Genomic DNA, 24606 nt, shown 5'->3' on the forward strand with positions numbered 1-24606 from the left:
GACTCATCTGGGTAGCTTGGCCACAGAATGTGCTGCGTGCAAATGTAAGCCATCTCTTTCTGGCTCAAAACTTTTGAATCGTGAATCTGATCAAACAGAAAGAAAAATTAATGAAGCGTTTCGTATTCATACAAGGGAAAGCCGCGTTAGCTAACCGACAACCGTCCTATCTAAAAAAAAAAATGTGTTATGATAGGCAGACACATATCTTCGACATGATGGCTTTGCAAGAGCATTTGGAAAATGACGTGTTCACTGATTTGCAAAATGTGTTTCTTTTTTGGGCGTTCATTTGATTTTCTTGATTTTCTTTTCTCGTGTCATACATAAGAGTGTTTGTGACGTACAAATAAAACAGTTGTCAGCGCATCACCCAGTGTGTGTCTGCTTCTGTTGTCACTTAGTCCAGTTCCTGGCTGCGCGAATAAGCCACGCATTCGTACAAACGATCCACTCTAGCAGCTTTACTTGCGTGTATTTTGAACCAGCTTGTGCGTATAGCATTTCTCGTCGTGATTGGCTAGTTTCACTTCGCTTTTGTGCCACCATGCTACCTCTTATTATCCATGACTCACACTAATATTTTGTTAGAAAAGTGCGTGGTCAGACTAGAACATCACCTTCGAGAAAGTGACCGGACTGCGGCTCAAGAAGACACCGCGGAAACGCTTTCTTCGTTTATGTACTTGCCCGAAGCGATGTGCAAAACTAAACTGAGATCTGCGGAGTCTGAAAAGCATCCTGTGAAAAAGTCATTGTAAAATATGGCCCGACATTTCTCTCGTACATAGAGACCGTTATAGGGACAGTGAACTAGACTGAAGCAGTGTTTACTGGTGAAAACATATCAACAGTCTTATGTGTCACTGCAGGGGAGGAAGAGAAACGGGACATTCAGAAACGCGCCGCCTGAGAAAAAAAAAAAGTAATAGATAAGGCTTACAAGAAAGAAAAAAACACAGAGTCTGACACAGGACAAGCTGTCAGAGGTTAACAACTGGCTTTGCGTGCGACTCGACAGCCATTTAGCTACGGCGACAGAAAAGAAATAAATTAAAGAAAAAAAAAGTAGAATGAAGGTGCGATAAGCCGAGCAGACGAACACACGTGGAAGCGGTTAAGTCACTTCCTCAGGCAGTAATGACCTCACTTTCTACGTCACTGGTCACGTGTACGACTCAGCTGTCGCGGCTTCCGGGAGAGAGCTGTGCGAAGCAGCGCCGCCGCAGTCGCCGGTCGCAGTTTGCAACGCCGCAGATCGCAATCCGACCTTGAAAGCGCGCGAAAAAGCGAGCGTGCTGCGCGCTTGGAGCCGAGTGCGTGGAGCGCTGCGTTGCGGTCTCGTCGGCGGGAGGTTCGTTCCGACTGCGTTCTTCTCCGACGGACGCCGCCGCTCCATCCGACGTCTCAGTGAGCTCCGGGTACAGCGCGAGCCGCACAGGATCTACGCACCTTTTCCGCATTGCAGTCGACACCCCACCATTTGTGTGAGTACTGAAGCCTTTACGCGGACATTTTCATGGGGAGGCATGTTCGGACAGGTGGCGCTTAATGAAGCATACAATTAAGAGGTCGGTCGGTCGGTCGGTCTTAAAAGAAAGTTGTGCGAAGGCAGCAGATCTTCCAAGGGCAAACGATAACGAGACAGGACATGAAATGCCGCACAAGGCTACTTCGGACCAGACTTGAACCTAACATCCGTGAGAGAAAGCGCAGTCAAGACCCAACACAAGGTAGACGTAAAAAAGAAAGATGAAGAAAAGGTTCATCCATGCGCAATGTTGATAAGTCAGTACATGTAATCTATATCGTACTTAGTCATTTTGTTATCGTGATTTTGTACCACGGACAGTTCTCGTTGATTTCTAGGTTGGTTGTTCCTCAGATACTTCGCGCAATCCACCGCGACTTATCGGCCATCAATCTTAAGGGGCCTTGTTTACTAAATAGTCCAGGTGAAAGAGTTGCTTTCGAAATCAGTTTAGCAGCGACTTATTGTTCATGGATGAGTGGTCAAACTTTATAATCCTGACACGCGACTATATCGCGCAGTGGGCTTATTTCGCGCAATGAACCATTTAAAAGGGAGTTTCCGCTTGTCTATCCTTTTATTGTAACGTGAGGGTACGAGAAAGGACATGAACAAATACGGGTGCACGCAATTGCGCAGCTGTTTCTTCTGTATTACCTAGCTCTATAGGGCTTCGTTTCCACCCATCCTACTGGTATTGCGCTTGTGTGCGCTCAAGTGTGATTTGGTTTCTTTCATTTTCGCCCTTCTTCCATTCATTTGAGTGAGCGACTAAGTGATGTTACGGTGCATGGCGCGCATTGGGGCTAATTCCGAGGGTGCGTGATTGAATCCCGATGATGGCTGTTGTACTTCAAGGGCAGAGCATCTAGTCACGCCAGTGAACTACGGCTTATAGAAGTTCGTGAAAGTAGTGTTAGGGCGCAGGTAAACAAAGAAAAAAGTATTTTTGGTACATACACTGTTTTTGAACAGACATTCCCGTCAATTGTCTAGCCGCATCTTTTCTTCCAACTGACTGCCTATGCCTCGCAGCCGATATTGTTCACGCCATTGCAGATGTTGTTCTTGGCTTTAAGATGCTGCCAAGACAACTCTCGCGTAGAGTGAAATCATTGCGGGGGTCAATTAGACACATTTTCGTTCTTCATGGTCATTAACGGGGTGGGAATTCGGATGGGATCTGTGCCTCGGGCGTGGCCGCTTCACTTTGTCTTCGAGGCCTAATAAAGGTCGCGTTAACTGCGGCGTCGTTTTTTTTTTTATTGAAGTGCGTGTAGAAAAAAAATGTACGTGCTGGGGAGATTGTCATGTAGTCTAAAGACGAGACTTCCGCGAATTTGCGCAGAAACTAGTTCGGTTGACACGGCGGCGCACGAAGTGTTGACCGAGTGCAACGCGATACTCGAAGCGCATTCATATAGCTGTGTCTGCACTTTTCGCGCCAAGGCCTGGAACTGGCGATGTAGAGCTGATGGATGCGACACGACAATTCTGGCTTCTTTCTGGCAACCTTTCACAATTCCGGCGGCTTTCGCCACACTCTCCCCACCGTTGTTGAAGAAAGCGAACGCTGTCACATTATTGCTTTCTCTTTCGAGCGAAAAGGGAATTTTTATTTACTCCCCGGGGTCATACACAACGGGACACAAATGGATCGCAGTGTATTTGCAGTCTTTTACGTTGTCATAGGTTCAGCACAGTTTAATGACAGTCTCTGCTTTACATATCCATATCAATGGGACACAGCAGAGACAAAAAATTATTGTGCGTAGACCTTGTATCGGGCCACAGAGCAGGGGGACTACTACTTGCGCAAAAGCACAAGACCACCTTTTAAGAAACTTCTCCTCCGCTAGCAAGAACTGTTTGCTAGTGGTTCATTACAATATTTTCTACGTTCAAAACAGAATCCGCCACTGCTTCTTGCGGGCCTTGACATGGTTCACTGCTAGCCCTCCATTCTCGCTGAAAGCAAAGAGCCCTGCGGTTTTCACGAGGCGTGCTGACGCTCCGTTCGAACACCGTATTCACATAAATAATGAACCTCTCCTTTTGCAAATGGTGCTGTGCTTTCTCCACGAGGGGACAGAATGTTGTGACCACGCAGCACGAAAGCGACGCAGACTTGTTGTCTTCGTGTTTTATACAGGGCACACACTGCTCCAGTTTCTCATAATATGCTACTTAAACATCCAGTCCACCGTGGGCAGCACACACCGCCCAAAAGTACCCATCCACGTCTGAAGCTGTGGGTTTAGGAGAAAAAAAATTGGTCCCAAATCTGCATATTACACTGCGAATGCCGTCGAAAGACGATAGTCTTGCGTCTGGAGAGAATGAACGGAACGTTCATCTGATGTTCTGCGCAAGAAAATCTGAGTGGTATTCTGGAGGCGCTGCGTTAGAGTGCCTCGAGCGTGTAGCAGAGGCGAACAAGCGCATCGAGGCACGTTAGAGTTACTATATATGCTACCTTTAGGTAGCAGAGTTGCGCCAAGGTACGCCATCTTGAATTCAAATGTCTTGCGGGAAAGCCACTCACCACCCGCGTAGGAACAACGCTCGTGCTTCAGAGTGCTACATTGTCTCTCAATATTGAAGGACTATGGTACTACCGTTGCTTCTTTTGTTTTCGCTTTTTTTTAATTTTTAAAAAGTATGAGTTAAACTCGGTTGCTCCGGTCACACCTAGAGGCCTTGATTTGATGCTTACGTTCTTGGTATGTAATAATAAAACAAAGTACATGGCTCGTTGAACCAGTGAGATACCCATTTATAGTTGATGGCACTAGCTTCACCTTATCCGCTGTTTTTCCCATTTACAAATATGAAATTATTTTTGCGCATTTGAGCGCAATCGAACCAGTCAAGATGAATTTTTTCAACATGTCGGACTCATTCATTAACTGCAGTTGACGAATGAGTTCGTTACACCTGGCTCCTCCACACATGTGTGAAGGAGCCAGGTGTAGTTGTATCGCCTTAAACTGAATCAATCTGAACAGCGATCGAGAGTGCCCGTGCGACGCCCATATTACGCACGGTTCTCTATTGCTCTCGTATTACAATCGCGGCTCACGACAGCTCATGTGAAACAACAGCCGATGGCAACCACGCTTGATCTGCCCGGAATCATCGTAGGGTTGGCTTCTCCGCAGTACATTTGAACCGCTTATGACCACGTGATGGCGCTCGGCGAATAGGGGCACTGAAATCCTGTAGGCGGAGCGAGCAGCGCCCGAAAAATAGTGCGGCAACTCTGCTACCTAAAGGTAGAATATACAGTAACTCTAAGGCACGTTAGACACGAGCGCCATCTGGCAGTTCCCTTCGAAAAGAAAGGCGTGCGTACCCGTGGAGAAAGATGCTCGCCTATCTCGGAGGTGATAAAGTGTAGAACGCAAAGCGACGTGCAGATGCCACCACCGTGAACATTAGCAAAGTGTTGCAAACACTTACTTTTTTGAGCATCATCGCGTTGCACTGTCAGCGCAGCGCTATAAACGCTACAGTCCTTATAGGTACTTGTGTGTGCCTTCTCTAGTATAAAGGCACACATACAAAACATCGACGTGTTGTGGCGCCTCAGATATGCGCAATAATTGTTTTTAATTGACAATTGCACAACTATGAACGCTGAATCTTGAGCAATATTGGTGGGCGCTGCGAATGGGGACAGCCGTTTATGCCTTTGAGGTATTGTCAAGGGCGGGCAAACAGACAGACACAGACCAATTTTTTTCCGTTGAAGGTCCCCACGAAAGACTATCGTCTTTAAAAATCGCAGCATATTTATGGAGTACATGATGATGAGCGGGACGAAGCATCCGTCAGTCCTTCGGCGCCTCTGTCCATCCGTCCAGCCATCTAGGGAACACTTCAAGTACTGCCCTCTCGCACCTTTTTATTATATATTTATATTATAGAAATTAAGTACCGTCACTCAGCGGACGTTCCAAGTACTAATCGAGAGATGGCACCGCCCGACTAGAGGAGCGACACGCGCACACTCTCTTACGGCCTGCGCTTCGTATCTAGTTCCCACCTTTCACCACCGCTGGTGCATGGCACTGCGGCCCAACCCTGGCTAAACCTTCCTAAAACCACGGAAGTTACGCCCAGCGAGTTGAACGTGGGAGCCTTTTCTGGTCAGATAGTGCTCTAAGTACGTCCTTCTCTTACTAGATTGTTTTAGTAAGCATGAAATTCAAGCCAAATTTTATTGAATACTAAGTCACCCATACTCGTCTCTGTAGGTTATTTCATCAGAAACAACTATTTTTTTAATTATGATTAATGTGCATGGTTGTCCTCCTCAATTCAAAAGAGTGCGCGCGTGCCGCTCCTCTAGTCCGGCCGTTGAGGTGGCTGCCTACTACTACTACTACTACTTCTACTACTACTACTACACATACATCGTGGACGCACGACCCGCGGCGTAAGGAGCTTTGCCCCCTAAAAATCGCAGCATATCCACGGAGTGAATGATGATGGGCGAAGCGTCCGTCCGTCCACCTAGTGAACACTCCAAGTACCGTCATCTCGCATCTTTTCATCATATAGAAATATTGTCACAGTCTGAACCAACGAATAGAAACGAAGAAACTCAGGTTCACGTTTGCCGGATAAGTCCGAGGGCCGTCCCCTTGCTTGATTGAATCCGAATTCGCAATACCGGGGTGCTGTACCACCATGCAGCGGACATTCAAAGGACTAAACGAGAGGTGGATACATACATACAGACTACTACTACTACCACTACTACTACCACTACTACTACCACTACTACTACCACTACTACTACCACTACTACTACTACTACTACTACTACTTACATCGCGGCCACACGACGGCTTAAAGAGCTTCGCCCCTAATAAGTTAGGTACTCTCTTATGGGAGAACAAAAAGCCGTCTCGTCGGCCTCACATTCAAAGAAGCAGTGTCGCCTTGTCTGCACGCAACAGTTGTGGGTGTGTTTAGAAAGAGTGGCCAACGATTTAAAGTACTTGACACTCAACAATGGGACAGCTGAAAGCCGTGCAGTGGGTGTCACACTCTAGCATCGCCTAGAGATGCTGTGTGTTTAGAAAAAAGCTTAACAATTTCGAGTACTTCGTACTCAACTATGGGAGAGCTCTGAGCCGTCCCGCTAAAAGAGATGCTGTGTTTAAGAGAATTTTATTTCTGAAAAAAGCATACATACACAGAAGAAATTTATGCGTAACATTTTTAGTTATCAAGACGTTGCTAATATATCCTAATATGCATTCAAATGCACAACAGGAACTGTTTGTACCTGTAAACAGAAATTCTAACGTGCATAAACAAAACTATGCGCAGGGGTATACGTAAAAATCATGAAAAGGAACAAAAAACATTAAGCAAATGCGTATAAGAATAAATAAATTCTTATACAATACTAAATGTAGGCTCAGTAAAATCACAAACGCTAGCCTACCTTCTCATAATGAAGGCAAGTCATGGACACTTTGTTTTTTCTGAGAAGAACAAATTGTGTTGACTACTGCAGGAGAAAAGCTTCCTCCCCCAGTATGAATAACTGTTCGTTCAGATGTGTTAACATCATGGTTCCTAAGCGATGTAGCAGAGGAAACATGGCCCTTTGAGGGCGTTCCCGCAGGCATGCTAGTCCATGATAATATGTGGTGTTAAGCATCGACTTTTGCGGCGTTTCTTGCACTGATTATCTCTTACATTTTTTACAGCAATAGAGAAAAGTTTTATTTCCTTCCAACAAGAGACAACTACTTCACTACTGGTGACTAGGAGTGCGCAAACATGAGTAGATCTGCCAACGCTTCAACTCATGCTAACTAAAGCAACATGCGTATCACCTGTGACACTCTATAGCCCGTACAACAGACACGCTTTCTGTGCAACTTAACAATCGTAACTTGCAAGAAAAATAAAAATACGATGCTGTGTTTGTTTAGAGAAATTTATTCTCACAGACAGTGAACATCAATTACAATCCAACAGAACATTGCGACAGAACACAACATCCACAGACACACCAAAAGATGAGAAGGTTGTATCAATGGTGACGCTGTACACCTTACAGTCGCGGTGACGGAGACCTTACAGAGATGCCGCCCGCCGTAACACACCCGGTTCTTGCGTGTTTCTGTGCGTCTCTTTTCAATAACTGATACTCTCTCGATTGTGGGCTTATCCACGATCAGTCGTTTCTAATATGCCAATTCGATCTTTTATCGAGGTAACACGTCATTTTACACCGCCACATTTCATAGTTGAATTTTAAAGTATCACGCATCACCTTTGCTCATGCCTGCAGAAACAGCGTATTGCGCTGCTCAGCGCGTGAATGAATATCGTAATATCGGCATACAGGACGGCAAAAATGAGGAGGGAGCATTGCTCAATGACGGTTTCAAGGTTGCAAGCGCTGTACCCCAGCAAACTTCCCGGCACCACATTTACCAGCTCCTATAATATCGGAACTGAAGGCACGCTTTCAAGTTTTTTTATTTTTCAAGAGCAAGGAAAATTTATCTCTTGTTTTTCAGATAAAATTAACGTGTGTAAAGTTCAGGGGATCCTTTTATAATTCTGTAGTAGTCAAAAGATCATTCGTTCTAATATATTTTGTCAAATAGAGGAAGAGAAGTGTAGAAAACCAGCGGGCTATTTGCTACAGTTCTTCTTGACCACCTATGCCCTAAAGGCACATGGCTAAACGAAACCGGCTGTGAACATGAGCGCGTGTTTGTAAGGGTCAAAATGTAGTCCAGGCTCACACACTCTAGTGTTCCGTTGCCCCTATTTTCCCGGTATAGAGAAAGGTCTCCTCAACAATTTTAGTTGCGCAGAACATTGCGTCTCTCATTTCTTCATGCTTCACACGGCCATACTTTCCCCGGTGACCCAGTGGAAAGTTTTTCGCGACCTTCGTTGCTCGTTTTTTTCTTAGTGCGTGTGAAAAAGCAAACAAACGTCGCAGCGATGAACTTCTGTGATCAGGCTATGGCACGAAAAGAGCTCGTATCACCCGCTGATGACGCTGTAAAATCATTCGGTCTGACGGTAGTCTGATAAGCACACGGCATCTGCGTGTGCACACGGTGAAGTCACGACCCACCGTACCAGTGCTATAACCTCATCATCATCAACCCGACTATGCCCACTGCAGGGCATAGGCCTCTTCCATGATCCGCGAATCAATACGGCCTTGTGCTTTCTGTTGCCACGTTATACCTATATATAACGTGGCTATAACCTGACTACGGTTAAACTGCAGCACTCGCTATCGGGTCTGTTGAACTCTCGACATTTGTGGCGTGCATCTAAGTGCTGAAAGCTCGGTTAAGACTTCCAGCTAAGTCATGGACCAGGCTTTTCTCTACACTTATAAGTGCACAAGTATAGATCACGCTTTGTGTGTGTGGGGGGGGGGGGGGGGGGAACCAGTTTATTTAGACGGAGAAAGAGAGATGTAATACAGGAAGGAAAGGCCGAATGTTCGTGTATCTAGACTGCTAAATATCCATACCAGGATAAGGAAGTGAGGAAGCGCGAGTGTACAACACGCATGCACAGTGCAGTATATACCTCAAGTGATTGCTCGATCCTTTTGTCTTCGAGAACTGCTGAAAAAGCTCGTGCTGATAAGATGTGAGGTCAGAATTATTATCTATCTGCCACTGCTTGGGATTTGCCATCATCGCCGGATTCTCCAGAATGCCTTGAAGATACTTGTTTTTTTTTGGGGGGGGGGGGGGGATTTCGCTGTATAGTGATAGCTTATTTGCAAATGGAAGATGGCAGCTCAGTCACGTCGAAACTGTTGTGTCCGACGGGGGAAAGAATTTCATTATATTTGAAAAAGCACTTGTAGAAATATTATCCCAGTCTAAATCAATGAATAGAAACAAGAAAAACCCAGGTTCACGAGTGCTGGATAAGTACGAAGGCCGTCGCCTTGCTTCATTGAATCTAGATTCCCAATACCGGGGTGGTGTTCATGCTAACAGTTTTTCATTCGGATGGCGTCGGCTCGGAAACTGTGCATTGCATGCTCGTAAACGAATCCCGTCAAGTCTGATCGAGTGCACTTGAATGACGTCCTGAAAAGGCCTCACAACCCTTATGTGTGTGCATAGAATATAGAATACGTTTTCTCTCGGGGGGCATTTAAATGCAGCGCGTGTTGTTTCCTGACATTGTATACCTGCTTTCTTTTTGTTCGTTTCGTATACATTCAAATTATTGACCCTATGATGATATGTGGGGTTTAACGTCCAAAACCCCAATTATTGAAGCTATATGACCCGTCGTCACTTCACTTCGACGTCATCGCTTACGTGTTTTGCCCGTATAGTCGACGCCCTCGCAGGGCTTTCTTGATTTTATACAATCAAAGTTTAGCGGTAGTGTGATAGCGGGTGTATAGGGTAACACCGTTAACGTCCCGCAAACATTCGTTGCTTTAGTATAGCGGAATAGCGTTCACGTTCCCAAGCTGTGACAGTGGCGTCAGCCAGCCGAGTTTGAATGCGTTAAAAAAATGAAAGGAAAAACTGAAACTGCTCGCCTCTATCTACTCATGCCTAAGTATTACTACGTCAAGTGGCGGTAAAAAAAAATTAAAAATTTGAACCACGCACCAAATGCGAAAAATTACACGTTGCAGATTTGTTTACGCCATCTCTCTGTGGTTAAGCCTAAGAACATTTGAAATGGGAAGCTACCTGAAAAACTGACGAGTACAAGTGACACGCAATACTCGGTCATGGAAGCTGCCTGAAAGCAAGCGAAGTTATTAACGCAGTCATTTGCTGTGAACGACATTCGCTGTGTCAACAATACCAAATTCATTTTGATTGATGATCGATATGTGGGGTTTAACGTCCCAAAACCACCATACGTATAAACAAATCCATTGCGATGCTGGTGTCCTAAACCGGTGCCATGTTTTTCGTGCACCACGGTAACCACGCAAACATGGTAACGCTATGAAAAACAGCGTGCGCGTGGCACACGCTACGGTTTGTTTACCCCACTGCACATGCGCATTCTAATTTCCGCTACTCAACCATGGTCGACATTTAGGGCTCGTTGCCCCGCCGCGGTGGTCTAGTGGCTAAGGTACTCGGCTGCTGATCCGCAGGTCGCGGGTTCGAATCCCGGCTGCGGCTGCTGCATTTCCGATGGAGGCGGAAATGTTGTAGGCCCGTGTGCTCAAATTTGGGTGCACGTTAAAGAACCCCAGGTGGTCGAAGTTTCCGGAGCCCTCTACTACTGCGTCTCTCATAATCATATGGTGGTTTTGGGACGTTAAACCCCACATATCAATCAATCAGGGCTCGTTCGTAAACGGAACTCGAAAACATTTTCAGTGCAAGCAAACAGTGACATAGGAAAGACGACACTAGGTCACTACGCCTGCTTTACGCTAAGCCCGTTAAATAGGGGGGCAGCTTTTACGTGAAATAGCTGATGAGGTGAATCAGCGTCACAGCTATAGTGTTTTGACAATCGATGCTGGCAAGAATGATAGATGAGCATTAGTCACGAACGTCTAAGATCGGAAGAATATTACGCATACATTTTCTCGTCTTGCATGAACTTTCCTTGTGTCAGTGGTCTCGTTCTTCGTCTTCTTTGACTCATCGTCTATACAAAAGAATCTAATCTAACAAATAATTCCTCCCCTTTGTGTCACGATGAGTCTGCAGCGACACTGTAGCGAGCGCTGGTACTACACAGCAACCAGTCACACGAGTCCGTCAAGCAGATAGCTGTTCCTGTTCTGGTCACGTGAATCATATCAGTTCGTATATATATATATATATATATATATATATATATATATATATATATATATATATATATATATATATATATATATATATATATATGCGTTGCAGCTTTTATTTTCGTTTGTTTTGAGTTCATTGTACGACATCTGTCACATCGGCCCATTCGGAAAATTCGCTATCGGTTCAAATGATAACAGGGACAGTGAAGAAATGTCTTCAGTGTTCTTGTTGTTGTTTCTTTTCTGCCTGAACGCATTGCTTACTTTTGTTACTTACCCTCGGGCTTGTAGCACGGTAAGCCTGGAATGTTTTTGACAAAGACTTTATTTTTCTCACCAATACTGTGAATGATACGAAGGAGTGGGCGGAAAAAGCTGTCGTTCAGACAGCTTGATGAGGCTGCTGGCCCCCTCATTGGCGCTTAACAGCAGTGATGCAGTAAATATGAAGGAAACAGAATTCAGCATTATATAACACAAGACATATATATAAAAATACAATAACGTCTAACTTTACAAAATTGCAATTCTTTTCAGAGACAGAAGCCGCAATATTATAACGTTACTCACACGTAATTTTGTACCTAATTTGGTGGGTTTGAACCTGCAGTTGTATTTGAAAGCCCCGCCGCGGTGGTCTAGTGGCTAAGGTACTCAGCTGCTGACCCGCAGGTCGCAGGATCGAATCCCGGCTACGGCGGCTGCATTTTCGATGAAGGCGAAAATGTTGTAGGCCCGTGTGCTCATATTTGGGTGCACATTAAAGAACCCCAGGTGGTCGAAATTTCCGGAGTCCTCCACTATGGCGTCTCTCGTAATCATATGTTGGTTTAGGGACGTTAAACCGCACATATCAATTATCAGTTGTATTTAAAAACGCAAACACATTGGGGCAACCAGGTGTACGCAGATGACGTCATACGCCGCTTCCTATAGGCGGGAATTTCAAATAGCGAGTAACGTTGACATCCATCGGGCTGATGTGTATACGTCAGTCGCGAACTGCATGTATAGTTGTCAAGATATCGTAGCAGCCGCGTCGGGTTTCTCAACTGCGATATGGTAGCACTTGATCCCCGTAACGATGCCGGACTCAAACCGAAACACCGCCATTTTAGTTACACGAGTACGATTGCCGTGACAACTGAGATTCCCGGGTTCGGGAAAAACTGTGCGCGTGGCCTCTATAGCGTCTGAACATTCATTCAGGCCGACGTTTCGGCTGCTCTGCAGTAATACGTGCTCCACACCCTGGCTTGTACTGTACAGCGGAAGTTAACAACTTGAGGGTCTACACTGCTTTGCCACCGCAGTATGTACAGTTACTACCTATTTGAAAACAAGCTGTTTTCTCGGAACTCAATAATACCTGGATTCTGCGAGAACATGGCGAGGATCATAGAAAAAAAAATCGTGCGAAATTGGAACCAGCCACTTGTGATGCAATGAATTCTGGTCTGAGCTTGTCTTACAACCCACGTTCGATAAATTTTCGAGGCCAATGGTATGATACCAGTTGTGACACGTACAGCATACAGAGTGTGCGGACCCCACTATGGCTTCCCCCTTGATGCTTCTTTAATGCATGTAAGGGGGGTGGGTGGGCAATAAGCACTTTCGTCACCCTATTCTCACTTACTATCAGTACGTACACTGTAAGGATAACTGTTCTCGGACAGTATACGCTTTGCAGCCCAAATGCACATGGCAACGTGTTTATTTTTATCTCGTCGCGTGCAGCTCGCTTTCCCGCCGTTTCCTCGTGTTGCTTAAGCGCATCACCGTGCCACGATTTTTTGCTCGCCTTTCTGCCGTGAGAGAGGTACATATCGAGTGATAGCCCGGCGCTTTGTGGGCTTTACGACACATTCGAAAGCGGTGCAGGACGAATCTTACAGCCGTACGGCAGAGCGGCGAGTGACTCGCTCGCATTCCACGGTAACATGTGACGCCGCATGTCGCACACGTCGTTACGTTTCTTCTCTGTCACCGAACAAGACAAAAAACTCGGGCTGCGCACTCTTTAGCCGTCGTAAAGATATACACGCGCGCACAGGCGCTATCGACGCGAAAGTCGCAGTAACAACGAGGCCTGCATTTTCTTATCTCGGTGTAGAATAAAAGGAAAGTTTTAAGTAGCCCTGTTTTCGTCGTGACAGCCTATTTAGTAAATCAGATACTTCAATATATAACGCGACCCATCGGCGTGCGCAGGGCTATTTAAATTAGGTGTAGACGGGTGTGGAGCATTTTATGCCCCCCCCCCCTCACCTTAAGCCACACCTGGAAAGACAAGAGGAAAAAGGAAGAAAAAAGCGCAGTCCCGTTACTGCCTCTCTCAATCGAGGGCAGCATTCTCATCGTTTGCCCGAAGGTCATTGTTTCCAGTTCCCTTTACCTTTTAAACGGCAGCACATGCTGCATTCTTGGATTTCGCTTAGATGGAGCTGTAGGTAAACTCAAAGCCAAGCTGACAAAACTCAGCTGCCATTCAGAACTCTGTCACCGACTTAAGCTGTACGAGGTGTCGCCTATTGTTAGTAACACTTCCTCAGCGCCTACTGACGCGTAGCTGCAGTAGGGATGAATCGTTAATGCTAATGAAATATTTTCTTCGAGTGTGAGCTACATTGCATACACATTGTGCGAAGTGCTCTATTGGTACATATTTTTGTAAGCGCGTAGGGCAAGTGGAGTGGGCGTAGAATTTACAGAAGGTTTTAATCAGAAAAGAGCTGGGAAGAGCTTAGTTACGGCTCTCCGCAATATGATCTTTGCGTTTGCGGTCATTCACTTATCCTGTCGCTTATAATAGATCATCTATGGTTGGACTTCTTTGCGACGTAGTGTACCGATGTGCATATTGCCCCCGCTTTGCTCTAGAAATATTCGTTGGTTTAAAAGGACTCTAGCAATGGCTGGTGGGTGTGGCTAATGTTGGCTGAGCTAACACCGAACTTTACCGGGGTTAGGATGGTGCGTTGTTACACGCCTTGCCTCCTTCATTGCGCTGAGGAGTAAATGCGCGTGGCCAAATTATTTATGATAACCTTATTGTAACAATGCGATGCACTTCAGTGAAGCACAATGTAACACCAGTACACCAACGCACATTCTTTCTCTGCAAAATAGAAGGCAACATCTTATGACTGTACAATAATCGCAGTACTACAGCTTCGCCCCCGCCCTTTTCTTAATTATACCAAACATAAACTTAGAATCCCCATCTACGACTAGGGCATATACTTCAATATCACGTTAGCTTGAGTCACATCGTACGCTCTGAAACAATTGCGGAATGCTCCTGAAATGCCAGTAGGCTCCTCCATCAATTTGAATAAGCATTTGAAGGTTGATTGATACGCAGAATGCGCGTTCTTTACAGCGTCCCCTCCTTCTCAGCGCTGTTAACGAGCAGGGCACAAATGACATGATGACAAACTCCAATATTTTTATTATCATTAGGGCATACAAAGCATATATTCACTTTGGGTTCGCCTATAGGTACAACTTTGCTGTGGTTTGCGTGCGATGATTAGTATGTTTTGCGTTTTTTTTTAATGAAGTCATTTAATAGCGCGTAGCATGCAGCAGTTTGGTGCAAAACGAACATCCTATATATATCTCAGGAAGGCACAGCTATTGTTTGCGCTTCCGCAACAACAGTAATGCAGTATATTGAGCAAATTATATAATCGCGCAAAGGGAGCAGAGCTCTGCGAGCTGTGCTCATTAGGTGAGCCGTATGTTCGATATGCTGTTGTAAGGCGTTGCGCTATAGCGTAACCAAATCCCGTTATTTAGCGCTGCGTGCGTAAGGGCTATATCAAATACAGTCTCGTTTTGTTTCCGCTTCAACGTGCTACGCCGCATCCGGACGTATAACCGTACATGAAAACAGGCGCGCGTATGTGTCGCTTTGCAGAGCCCTTGTCTTCCCCGTCACGGTCACAGCCACGGTCGCAGCTCCCGACCAGGTGACGCGCGCGGAAAGCACGAGTGTCGCTCCTGCAGTTTTTCGTCAGCGCAACACGCCGCGCAACTGTGGCGGGTCGCGCGGGAAACGCGAAGGCTCAGCGCCCAACGTGTAATTTTGGCATCAACGGAAACGCTCCACGCGACCATCGAGCCTTTGACGTCACAGCGTGAAATAACGAACCACCTGCGTCAGTGCCGTTATTTATTGTGTTTCGCGCTTACCGTCTACGGCGGCGCTTGCATCGGTATATTTGTATAGTGAAAAGCACTATATAAGATCGAAGTTTCAAAAGTTTACCACAGCGGTGTTGGCAGATTTGGGGGGAATGTGCTACAAGTTCTATTCACTGTGTCGTGGTGTGCCCACCTGATATTCTAATGAGGAGAACGATACCCTGACCCCTGGCTCTAGGTGGTGTAAGTCTACAGGACAGTCATTTTTAATTATATCTCAAAATACTTTCTTCTGGTCTATTCGCCCCGAAATCGGGCTACAGCTGGCAGCACCGTCACCGTGCTCGTGTGAACATGTGGCCGGAAGCGTACATACAAATGAACGCAGTATCATTTTTGTGTGTGTGTGTGTGTGCGAGCCCTGTGAACCCATTGTAGGCGAATAAGATGTGTTGACTGCAGCGTAAACGTAATGTATATGTCGTAAATTACCCAAAGAATGCACAAACCTCGCCAAACGTTGTTGTTACTTCCTAAAGAAACGCAATCTGCCATTGAAAAAGATGTTCGCGCTCGGCGACTGTCGGCGTTTTCGCACTATGTCACGTGTCTCGTGCCTTTATTTGTAAGTGTTCAACTTGTGTCCCACCTATTACGCTCTGCTGTAGTGCGACTGAATTCATTCTTTGCGACCCCAGGTGCCGGGCGATGGCTGTGGTATTCGCAGGGACATGTGCGCACAAATAATAAGTTGTCACAAACGCGCATACATACTAGGTCAAGGAGAAAGTCATAATGTTTCGTTCAGATGGCGTAGAAGGTGGCCTTTCCTTTCCGCAAGCTTTTATCTTTCACCGCCGCAGCCTTTCAAGTCAACCGTGACGCAACGTTCTCTTATGAGATGAAAATTAAGCGACCTTCCAAACTTCAACTTACAACAACCTTTGTTTACAGCGATAAAATTGCAAAATAAAGGAACTAATTCATGGACAACACGTAGACGACATATCTGATTGACCGCTCGATACAGATAGAAGGGTGACAGCAAGAAATGAATGAAGGAAAGAAGGGTGCATAGGCTAACCCACAGATCATTCTACAGTATTTACTAAAGGGAACTGTGGTGCTGCGATCGTTCGGTCATTATGGAAATGACGGCTAGTACTTAAATTTACCTAATCGTGCATGGTCAAATGGCAACACGGCTGGAAACGCATGCTTGCCTTTGTTTAATGCGCTGTGTTGGCTTTTGCTTCTGATAAAACTAAAGCCTCGTTGCGACCCTCGGGGCGTGATTTGAATTATCGAGCCTCAAGAGAGAGAGAGATATGGTATGAAGAAAGACAGGGAGGTTAACCGGAAATCAAGAATCTCGTTTGATTGCTACCCTGCACTGGAGAAGGGGAGACAGAAAATCGAAGAAGAGAGAATGAGAGAGATAGAAAGCGAAGCGAAAACACACACACCTACTAGAATGTCACAATTGTCCGACGAGGCGATGGGCGGCGATAAAGAGGGAAGCGAGCCCCGCCGCGGTGGTCTAGTGGCTAAGGTACTCGGCTGCTGACCCGCAGGTCGCGGGTTCAAATCCCGGCTGCGGCGGCTGCATTTCCGATGGAGGCGGAAATGTCGAGGCCCGTGTGCTCACATTTGGGTGCACGTTAAAGAACCCCAGGTGGTCGAAATTTCCGGAGCCCTCCACTACGGCGTCTCTCATAATCATATGGTGGTTTTGGGACGTTAAATCCCACAAATCAATCAATCAAGAGGGAAGCGAAAACACACACACCTACTAGAATGTCACAATTGTCCGACGAGGCGATGTGCTCGTAGCAACTTCAAGAGGGCCTTCGTCGCTCTTCGGCGTGAAGTTCGATCTTTCTTCCCGGCCTTCCGAAATCGATTTTTCGGAAAGCGACTGGTCATCGAGGCTGAAAAACACTTCTGACTGAGACTGCACCTGACAACCATACTGAGGGAATTGACACAAAATATGTTCGATGGTTTCGTCAAGGCCGCAATGACTACACGCAGCACTTTCCGCCCATCAGATGCGGCAAGCAAAGGCGTTCGTATAAGACATTTCAAGCCACAAGCGGCAGAGAACGGCTGTCTCAGCTTGGGATACACCAGGTGGAACCGTAAGTTCTAGGCACGGGTCCAGGCGATGCAGACGAGTGTGAAGAAAGCCGGGAGTGTTCCACAAAGACCTTGCGAGTTTGTGCGCGAGCGTGTTGATCCTTGCTGCTGCGTCGCTTCTTCGTAGCGGAGTACGATCAATGTGTGATTTTCGTGAGCGTCCTTTGCTGCATCGTAGGCATGCTCGCTATAGGTGATGCCGCAGTTGATTGGTAACCATTCAAAAGTTACATCATGTCCCTTCCCTATTACTTGTTGATACAGCTGTCGTGTTTCCAGCGCCCATTGGTCTTGAGGTCCATGACGTAGCGCAGTTCGAATACATTGCAGAGCTGGTTTCGAATCAGTGAAAATGCACCGTATTAGAGGTGCTTCTCGATCAATCTTGTGGAGTGCCGTGAGCTCTGCGGCTGTAGATGTTGTTTTGTGGGACGTTCGAAAGTGGATGGTTTCGACTTTTGCTGGGAAGATCGCAGCTCCTGCAGATTTGCGGCATTTGTCTAACCATTTGTGTAAAGATTGCCGTGGTGTTTGCAATGTACTCGTTAATTTTTTGCCCTTTGTAATGTACATAATGTACTACCATTCATTTCTTATCCCTGCTCATTTACTTGCCATGAACCTCAATGCTGCTCGTTCAACGCATGCATTGCCGCTTCTTCATTCACACTGGGCCACTTCTTCGTTGCTCACCTTCGTTCCTTTGCAGTGTCTTGTGCCGCTTGCAAGAAAGAAAGAAAAGAAGAAATTCACCTAATATAATCATTCATCTGTCGTTAGCGTACGCTGATAGGGCGCGGTGCATGCAGATTGCCAATCGGCGCCGTTTATACTCATACGCACCACAGTTTATTTTGACCTTCGATGTACAGATCGCTAAATTGTGTTAGGTGTTGCATTGGATACATTAATAAAGGGAAATATAGTTATGCCTTGAGTAGTATTGTATGTCGTGTACGTAGATCCGTTGTTGTCCCACGTTGGGCCGTTCGGCCTGGGCACTCCTTCAGCACTATGCAAGCATGGCAGCGACATTTGTAGCCGGGCTTGTTGTTTCAAGTGTTTACTTTTCAAAGACAACCTTGACAAATGGTTTTACTGTCCCCTTCAGAAACGTAAGAAGGGGAATGAGAGCGACAGTGCTTGTGTTCAAATGGCTCATCAGCCATGCCTCAAGCTTGTTAATGTCGTAACGTGTGTGATTTTAGCACAAGCTGCCGTACAGCCATCTTTGATCGCCACTCACTCCTACACTAATGATAGAGGAGGGTTCTTTTGCCCCTCTCTTTTGACTGGTGCATAGCGCGTGCGTCGATGGCTTCGGAATCGGAGGCCAACAATCCTATAGCAAATAACTTAACGCGGCCTCGGCCAGCTGCCTGAGTTCCTCCTTCTCGCCGCTGTTTCTTCGGCGAAATACAAGAACAAGAGCAACATCGCTTGATCTCCCGCTGAGGCGTGCAGCGTGAAAAAGCCGGCGCATTCACAGTAGGCAAATGGGGCTCGTGATTCCTTTTGAGCGTCGGCGCTCCGCCATCAATCAGTGGGCCATGGCACAACGCGTCTTGCTCGCTGGCAGGTGTGATAACGAGAAGGGCCGTGTTAAGCGCCTCGCACCTGCAGCTCGCAAGCCGGCCATTGCCTGCACGAGAACAGGGCGCCGAGACGTGAATAGAGAAGCGGCGTGTTTTGTGGGCGCGCATATACTGTGTACACTCGCGTAGAAGTCCGACGCACTTAAACCATAGCGGAGAGCGCGCGTTCGCAGGACTTGTCCCTGGTGTCATAGTTTCTTAATATACAGTAGAGGGAACTCTGGCGCTAGTGTCTACGGGAGCTGCAACGCACGGCGCTTCAGCGAGCATGAGAATGATGGGTAGTACACACATTTGTCTAATCTTCGTACTTCCGGCCATGCTTCAGCGTGGCTTCGTTTGTGTTCGTGTGGCTTGGAGCTGTTTTCTCACGAAACAAAAAAAAAATCAGCAAATGTTCAGTGGTTGTGCTTCACCACCTTATTTTTTGAAGCTTACGTTTTCAAACCAGGTCACGAAGTTCAAAAGGCTTCGTTCTTTCTTTCAAAACAAAACCGTAACCAGCAATAAACGAAGCCGCAAGTACGATTAGCCGCCCGCAAGTACGAAGACTATAGGCAAATGTGTGTACTACCCATCATTCCCATGGTCGCTGAACGATCGCAGCGCCAGAGTGCCCTGTAGTTAATTTTAGGAAACTCTATGCCTGGTGTAGCAAACGCACACTGACACTTGCTCACATAACACATTGGTGCACTGACCACCTAGACAAAACGGTCTCACCAGGACTGGCATAACACACAGCGTGCTCTTCGGAGGCACGACTCTGAAATAGACACGGGGAGCTAACTCGCAACCCAAGACAAGGCAGGGCAAGCCGCACAAACCAGTGGGGCCCTACAGGGGTCACCACACATTCTTGTGCCACGAAAAATTTTTTCGAGCGTCTAGCATCTTGTCCTCCATCTGCCGCAGTAGCTCAAAGCGGCTGTAACTTTGCGTTGCTACGGCAGCGGTGGCAAAACGGTTCACCATCGGCTCCTAGTGCTTGTGGTACTTGGTTCGAATGCCCGTCGAAAACCGACCGCTTCTTTTCAAGTAGTAAGCTGCCCCGCCGCGGTGGTCTAGTGGCTAAGGTACTCGGCTGCTGACCCGCAGGTAGCGGGATCGAATCCCGGCTGCGGTGGCTGCATTTTCGATGGAGGCGGAAATGTTGTAGGCCCGTGTGCTCAGATATGGGTGCACGTTAAAGAACCTGAGGTGGTCGAAATTTCCGAAGCCCTCCACTACGGCGTCTCTCATAATCATATGGTGGTTTTTGGGACGTTAAACCCCACGTATCAATCATCAATCCAAGTGGTAAGCTTGTGAAACCTAAAATATTTTACCTACCATTAAATCTTATATCGATGAGCGAACACCGTATCATTTATTAAAGCACTTTTCTTATTTTTCGTACATCGTACATCTTATTACCAATAAATTGAAGCAAGACTGCGATTCAGCCTTGTTGGAACATATTCGTCTCGAACTTTTCGCGCTGGCACGCGGGGACAAAGATGACAAACACAAACTAAGGCAATCAACTGGCTTATTATTATTATTATTTTTGAAAACGTTCACTATTCGCAATCTAATCAACAAAGAAAAAAAAAACATGAACAACGCGCATGACACAACAACAGCGAAATATTTTTTTTCAAGCTATAGATAGGCAACCGATGGGTGGCTAACACAATTTTCTTTCACCTTGTCGATGTAATAAGCTTCCATTATCTCCCTCCAATTTCGGTTGCGACGCCTATATTCCACAGTGGTGTGATTAAAACAAGGCGTGCATGCGCACTCATTTCAATACCGTGCTAAATCTGTTGTGCTGTGTAGTATTAAATGTATTGCGCATATCTGAAGGTTTTTGAAGTGAACGTTTTCAGAAATACGAACCAGTTGATGGATCGCGCCCGTTTGTGTTTGTCATCGTTGTTTCCGTGTGCCTACCCGAAATCTTCAAGCTCTCGTAAATCGACCCCCCCCCCCCCCGCCCACCCCTATCATTTCGGAGATCCCTAAGCCAGCCCAGAAAATATTACACACTGACCCACCCATGCATCTTCCCCTTATAAGGACAGGAACGCGATCACCCACCACCCTACGAAAAAAAAATCTACAATCTAGTCTTGGATTTGGCTCCATAGTCGTATTCGTTTACGGCGTGTTACATGCGTGATGCCTCTGACTTCGTTTTTTTTTTCTAACACAATAGTCTTTCTTCACATGCTTGAACTACCCGCCGTGGTGGTCTAGTGGCTAAGATACTCGGCTGCTGACCCGCAGGTCACGGGATCGAATCCCGGCTGCGGTGGCTGCATTTTCTATGGAGGCTGAAATGCTGCAGGCCCGTGTGCTCCGATTTGGGTGCACGTTAAATAAACCCTGGTGGGCAAAACTTCCGGAGTCCTCCAGTATGGCGCCTCTCTTAATCATATGGTGATTTTGGGACGTTGAACTCCACCTATCAATGAATGGCATACTTGAACGAAGTAATTTTGTCTGTTACATGGTTCAGCCACCTGGCCAAAGTTTAAGCATTTGCTCAACGCCCAGCCATCTTGATCTGGTGGCTGTGTGTGTTCACATGTACTTGTGAACATCCTCGATTGAAAAGCAAATTTTACCCCTATCTGAGGCGCACCATCAACACGTAAGCATTGAGTGGTGTGTTCCTTTACTGGCAAGTACATATTATATGCGTAATTATAAAGACCCATGTGTTCCTTATGCTGCGTTAAAATGCGATGCTACGCACGAAAAATACTGGCGGCAAAATATTATCGCCTTTTGACATTTGCAGCGACCCACGCAGGTACGCGTCTTTCTTTTTTGCGACATTGTACGAAGACACCACATCGAATCGGTCAAGTCGGATTGTGCTCTCTTATGTCTTGATATTCCTTTTTTCATATTTTTCCAAACTTCCAGCTGTATAGAGTGGGGCGTTCCACTCGTGTCGACGAACGAGTGCTGCCTGCAGTCGAACGTATACGGTAACTATATAATACATGCTGTATGCCCCTCGTATAACGTACGACGAGCGCATCTCCGGTGAGAAGAGAGCTGCGTCTGCATAGTCGTGACAGTATACACTTTTCTTTTTTTTACGCCACGAGGTTCCTGCTCCCCCTTACAGATACATTTCTTTCAATCTCTGTCTGCTACTCGCTCCGGGGAGGCTTTCTTCGGCCCGCGTTGACATTGAAATCGTATGTTGGCGTGCGCTATCTCCGTGATGCATAGCGCGCCGCAAGCAGCTTACTCGTGTTGCGGCTTTCTGCCGCCGAAAGCGCGGTCGCGGGTTCGACTTCCAGGAGCTGCGGGCGTGCGTAACAGAACACTCGATGCAGAGGCCTAATCAAAATGTGCTGAGAATTCAGTCAGCTTCAAGAAGTTGCGATAACTAGGAAATCAATCGTCAGCATACCTCCACGATGGGCTGGTGGTTATGAAACTTGACTGCGGTTCCAAAGGTCGAAGGATCGAATCATGGCGTACTATAAAAATTCGAAACGCTATAGGGGCCTGTTTGCTTATATTTAGGTGCACGTTAAGTAATCTAAGGTGGTCCGAATTTCCGGAGCCTTCCACTACGGCGTTTCTCGTGAGCATATCGGGGTTTTGGGAGGTAAAACGCCGACAAAAAATATTGATCATCGGTACCTCCAACCATAATGGCGCGCCCGAAACACACTAAAGCTTCAGCACCGAAGTTCTACATCCAATGAGTTTTAATTGCGATCTATCTATCTATCTATCTATCTATCTATCTATCTATCTATCTATCTATCTATCTATCTATCTATCTATCTATCCAGCCGCCTACGACTTTTAGCTCTCCCGGCCGCATGCGCGTTTTGTTTTGACGCATGCGCGTTTCAGCGCGTCCGGCGTCCCTCCGTCACGAAAAGAGAGAGACCCAGTGTTGTCTGGGTAACGCATCGGCGCGAAACGCAGCATGTCGCATTTCGCACCGGTTGCCATCGGGTCGCGCTGACGGATGCTGGTCGAGCCTGGCGTCAGACTATTGAGTGTTTGCATTATGCTAACGTAGCGTTGCTGTGCCCATGTGCGCGCGCGTAAACGCTACCTTGTAGTAGATTAGGCCCTTAATGATGCGCTCGCGACCGTTTCACAAGCTCCACATATACCGAATTTTGTGTTAGGTCACATCAATGGATGACGAAATATGACTGATGCAAATTCATATGATAATCTCGACACGCGTGTCATGTAAGAACATGACAATATACCTCGCTCATAGCATGCTCGTGGCCGTTTCACTAGCTCCACATGTACTAAATTTCGTATCACGTAACGTGAATGGATGTCGAAGGCAAACAACACATACAAACATAATAATCATGACACGGAAGTCATGTACTGCATCATTTACCTCCACCTCGTAACGTTGTGCTGATTTTAAAGCCGCATATCATTTCTCATTTGTGCTTCGCATATCATCGGTTCCCACATGTACGTGGCATCTGCCAATTTTAGGGGCAAAGCTCCTTATAACGGCACCCGTTCATCCCCCGTAGTATGTAACAAGTATAACATTTTGACCTCTAAGGTGGTGCCGGTGAGAGACTTCTTCTGTGCGTTGTTGAACAATAAAAAATAGTGCTCAATGTACATGTCAATGGCTGCTAATGGGGAATGAGAGACAGGAGCATTCGGCTTTTAGTTAACGCGCAGGCTGCGATCACTATTAGCAGCCATTGGCATGTGCAATGAGCACTATCTGACAAGAAAGGGTTGCTACGTTATACTCGCTGGGTGTAACCTGTTTAGCTTTAGAAAGGTTTAGCGAGCGTTGAGCCGCAGTGCCATGAATACAACGAACTTGTATATACCATGAATGAACTCGAGGGGGTTAAAAAAATGGCAGCATATCCACGGAGTGAATGATGGGGAGTGGGGCGAAGCATTCGTCCGTCCATTCGTTCTTGCTTCCGTCCGTTCCTGCGTACGTCTGTGTAACCGTCCATGCGTCCATCCACCCGTTCGTGCGTGCGTCTGTTCGTGCGTCCGTCCCTGCGTTCGTCCATGCATCCGCGCCTGCGTCCGTTCATGCGTCCATCCATGCATCTGTCTGTGTCCGTTCGTCCATCTATTCAGCACTCCAAGTACCACCATCTCGCATCTTTTCATCATATATTCTCCATATAGAAGCACCGCCATCCAGCGGACATTTCAAGGACTAAACGGGAGGTGGCACATGCTCACTTTCTTACGGCTTGCGCTTCGGGTTTACTTCCCACCTTTAACCACTTCGAGTTCATGGTATACACTAGTTCACTGTATTCATGGCTATGCGGCCCAACACTCGCTAAACCTTTCTAAAACCAAGGAGGTTACACCCAGCGCGTATAACGTAGCAACCCTTTCTTCTC

At 46.6% G+C, this 24606-nt stretch overlaps 1 protein-coding gene across 1 annotated transcript in view; it reads left to right on the forward strand.

Annotated features, from left to right (window-relative positions):
• Positions 1-1219: 1219 nt before the first annotated feature.
• LOC119159692 (uncharacterized) overlaps positions 1220-24606 on the forward strand; it is a 58732-nt gene continuing 35345 nt past the window's right edge. The window contains exon 1 of the mRNA XM_037412522.2: positions 1220-1487. The gene's annotated coding sequence lies outside the window, so the exon portion shown is untranslated. The remainder of the gene's footprint in view (positions 1488-24606) is intronic.

The sequence above is a fragment of the Rhipicephalus microplus genome, chromosome 1 (assembly GCF_043290135.1).
Source record: "Rhipicephalus microplus isolate Deutch F79 chromosome 1, USDA_Rmic, whole genome shotgun sequence".
NCBI classification, from domain to species: Eukaryota; Metazoa; Arthropoda; class Arachnida; order Ixodida; family Ixodidae; genus Rhipicephalus; species Rhipicephalus microplus.